Source organism: Frankliniella occidentalis, unplaced genomic scaffold, assembly GCF_000697945.3.
Source record: "Frankliniella occidentalis isolate FOCC.00 unplaced genomic scaffold, Focc_3.1 Scaffold1, whole genome shotgun sequence".
In the NCBI taxonomy this organism is placed as follows: Eukaryota; Metazoa; Arthropoda; class Insecta; order Thysanoptera; family Thripidae; genus Frankliniella; species Frankliniella occidentalis.
The window spans coordinates 3,099,537-3,103,752 of NW_026267131.1; the positions used below are offsets into that span (position 1 = coordinate 3,099,537).

Genomic DNA, 4,216 nt, shown 5'->3' on the forward strand with positions numbered 1-4,216 from the left:
TTTCAATATTTTAAAATATTGGGTATTGATATTGAAATAAAAAAACCGCCCAGCCCTACCCGGAAAAGCGATGTTTGGAAACAAAACAACTTTTATATACGTGAGGTGTGGGTGAGCATGTTGATTTGGAACACGTTAATGTCGCTGTTGAGCTATGGCAATCAATACTAACATTACTGTATATAGGAAGTTTCAGTGAGTAAGTGTACCCAAAAAGTATACGGTATCGTGACTCTTTTCTTGGTATCAAACCATGGTTTGAAAGTGTGCACACTTTGACACATTTTCACGTGCACGCCTGATGAGGGTGGTCGACCATTTGCCAAGAGGCTGGGTGCACCTGTCACACCTGTCCCGTTTAGTAACTGCTGCACGCGAGTAATTTTTGTTTTTAAATTTTTATTATTCGTGTTCTCCGTTTCCTTCCTCCTCCCTTCTTCTCCCTGCCTCTTCTTTACCTTCCCCTCCCTCCCTCCCCTCTCCTCCCGGGTGATATGTCGGCCTCACCAACAAAGGCCCCAGTGGCGCGGCCTGGCCCAGCGCACTCACAATGGAGTGAGAGATGGTAATCGCGTTGAAGGGCCTGTCGTTTTCTCGTGATTCCCTCCATGCCTCTGCTCTGTGCATCATCTTCCGTCACTCACCCTCTATCGCCAGCGCTATGCAACTCACCACCGTCCGTGACCATAACGCCTGTAGAAACAACATGACAAACAATTGAATTCACACTTTAAACGTCACTTTCACCTCCCTTACTATACTCTAGGACAGGAAAATTGTGCGTGCTTATGTCGTGAATCAACTATACCATACTGTACTGTACAGGTCTGAGCAAAACTAATATTTCTATCTTTGAGCATTAATTATTCTGAAAACCGGGCTACACATTTTTATTAGGAGCAGATGTCAAAACAACCTGATATCAAATCGTGTCGACCATGTAAAAGCGTGAAAATGTGTTTCAAGGCATTTTGAAAGCCAACAGAGCCCCAACTCCCGATTCCGACACAACTGTATTTTGACGCCACTTTGACGTTGACGCTGGTCACCGCCAGCTGCCCGTAAGTTCTGGGCGGCCTCCTAGCAGCTTCAGATGTGGTCGGGTGGCGCGGCCCTCGCAACTGGCTTTACCGTTCTCGGCAGCACTAGTGGCGCGGGCCCAACTCCCCTCGGCCGCAACCGCCTCCCTGCCTTCTACGAGCGCCAAGGAGCAGAGGCAAGAAGGGCGAGAGAGGGCGAAGCGGGGAGGGTGGTGGGAGGAAGGGAGGGGCGAATTGAGAGGGAAGGGAACAGCTTCACGAAAACAGCCCTCCTCCCTTCAGCCTTGCGGCGGCCACCCTATCCGAGAATCCCTACATGTCTCCCTATCGTTCGCAAACGCCCTCGCCCCATCCCTGCCTCGCTCACTCTCTGCCCTCTCCCTCTTTCTGTCCCTCTCTCTCTCTCACTCCCTCTCTCTCATGACACGAAAAGGTTTCGTGTATTTACGGGGCACGATAAGACGAGCTTAATTGAGAGCCGGTCGCTCCTTATTAAACTGGTAATGCGGTTACGACTCGGGGAGAGGGAGAGAGAGAGGGAGAGAGAGAGAGAGAGAGAGAGAGAGAGAGAGAGAGAGAGAGAGAGAGAAGGGAGGAGGGCCGAGGAAGAGAGCGAGGAGAAGGGGCTGCAAGAACGGCCCACCATGTGTGTGTGTAAGTGTGTGTCTGTGTCTGTTGGTTTGTCGAAACTCTTTGGGCGCCATTTTTGTCATCCTGAACTCGCCGGCGAGCCAAGAGGTCGCTACTACCCCCAAAGCTAGTTGAGGCAAGTTGCTTCCAAGTTGTCATCAGCCCAGTCCCTACGCGCTTTACAACTTTGCAGACCCCCCCCCCCTTTCCCATTCTCTCCATCCTCTCCTTGGCAGCGATATATCCTCATACCACTTGCCGGGGTGTGGGGCGGGGGGGCATGTTAGACTCTGCGCCCTTGTGCCCTTACGCCAGCAGGTTCGCACTCCCATCAACTGAAGATCCGCATTGTCACGCACTGATTCAATTGGCAACCGCCTCGAACCCTCGTTGGAGTTGAAGTCAGCCGAGCATTCACGCCTAGTATCCAGCAGCGGCGCACTCGACCAAAATTTCGGCATTTCAATTGCTCCGAAGTATGTTTGGAATGCGTGTTATTTAACCTGCACGAACCGCACGCGGCGCTTGGGGTATCCAGCGAGCCATCGATTATCTGACGCGGTGTAACAGAACCAAAATAAAAATAAAGATATCCGATCGCTCGTTGGCAATCATTCCGTTGGCTCCGATGCACAATCGTCCTGCCGCGTCGACTGGCTCCCCTCTCTCTCCCCCTCTCTTTTCCAATGGGATCGTGTTGAAAAAGAGGAGAGACAGAAATAAAATTTACACAAAATGTGATGCGCGTTTTGGGAAAAGGGGAGGGGGGAATCAGCACGCGACTGAGTGAGGGCCCTTTATTCGCATTTGACTCCCCTCTGTGAAATTAGCAAGAGTGGGCGTCGTCTAACCCCCCCTCCCCCCTCTTCCCCACACCATATTCCCTTCACCCCTCGCAGCGGCGGCGGCACACCCCCACCGCTTCTCTCTCTCTCTCTCTCTCTCTCTCTCTCTCTCTCTCTCTCTCTCTCTCTTTTCTCGCCACGGTACACTTCGTCGTACGACAGCAAGCCTCTCGGGGTAAGAGAATCCAGGCGCGAAAATGTATCACATTGCGCATGGAGTCGGTCGCCCCCAAAAGCGACACGCGAAGCCAAGCACGGATGTGTACAGTTAGCAACCCTTGTTAAATGCAACTGGTACAAATTTTACAGTTTTAAAACAGTGTTGTCTGCTGTAGTTCAACTTCAGAAGCATTTCTGATTCAGTGCAAACACAAGGTATCATCATTTACATTTTGTTAGCGGATTTATTGAAATGGACTTGAAATACCACTTGGGGAATGGACTAATACTCTGAAATTGAAATTGATAAAAGTTGTGCCAGTCTGCTCCATACAAGATGTTCTTCTTTCATTCTTTCACTAAAATACGTTAGGAATATGCTTTAACGAACGAAAAACTGAAAGAAACAATGCCCAACTGTGCTAGTTCGCGGTTTCCTTGGCCTCCCAGCTTACAAGTTGGTACACTGCGAGAAAAGGCTATATTTGGAAAAGTAATAACCTCACATTTTACAACATCGCATCCAAATTGGGGTCTCGATCGGGCGCGCCCTTTTCGCATCCCCCGGGGCCACAGCACGGGACGGGCGTAGGGTGCAGCGGCCCCCGAATTAAAATAATAATTAAGTTGGAATCTGCGCCGGGAGAGACCTCTCCACGGAGCGGCGTGGCGCGGCGTGGCCGGGCGGCGAGGGGGAGGTTGTAGCAGCTGCTCGCTTAGGGGGTTGTGCGCGCTGGGGATGAAGTGTGAAGTTGGGATGAGAACGACGGAGGGGAGGAGGGAGGGAAGGAAGGGGAAGCGAGAGACAGAGAGCAAGAGAGGTGTTTGTTTTACTTACATGCTCGGGTAAGTGAGCGAGCACGCAAGCATGTGGAACTGTGGAACCCGGGTGCGCCGTTATTGCGTTTCGGAAGCTCTCCTCCCTTCCCCCTTCCTCTTTTATCCCCACTCCATCCCCGCAGTGTGTGCGTCTCTTTGTCTGTTCCTCCAATGATTCAACGTGACATAACGCACGGGTGCGTCACTTTAGCAGATGTGACGCCGTTGTGACGCTTCGCCACCGCACCGCCGAGCAGCGCCGCGCAGCCATCGCCGCTCTTGCGGGCCCGTAATGAGATAAACGATTCCACACGATCAAAGATCGGGAAATAAAATTTACAGCATCATTAAAGTGGGGACGTTAAATTGTCAAAGAACGGCAGCGGCAGCAGCGGCCGCAGACACTCCGCTGCTTTGAAGCTGCTGCTGCTGCTGGCGCACTCTTCTTGTTTTCAACAGAACCAAAATAACAAAAAAAGGGGAACGCCACACAGAGACTTTTGATTTCCCCGCTACAAAGAAACAAGTTTTGTATGCAAAAAGCGCAAGGAGAGAAAAAACACAAAGAGGGCGAGTTAATTTCCCTCCTTTCCAAAAATATTATCACCCTTTTCTTTTCTGCTGTTGCCCCCCCCCCCCATCCCCCTCCACACCCTTTTTTGGTGTGCCAGGCTACCGTCCCAATGCCCACGTCTCACGCGCGCTCTCCGAGCAGTTCGGCAT

At 51.4% G+C, this 4,216-nt stretch overlaps 1 long non-coding RNA gene across 2 annotated transcripts in view; it reads right to left on the minus strand.

Moving 5' to 3' along the window:
* LOC113207302 (uncharacterized) overlaps positions 1–4,216 on the minus strand; it is a 118,075-nt gene that overhangs the window by 60,635 nt on the left and 53,224 nt on the right. The gene's annotated exons all lie outside the window — the stretch shown is intronic.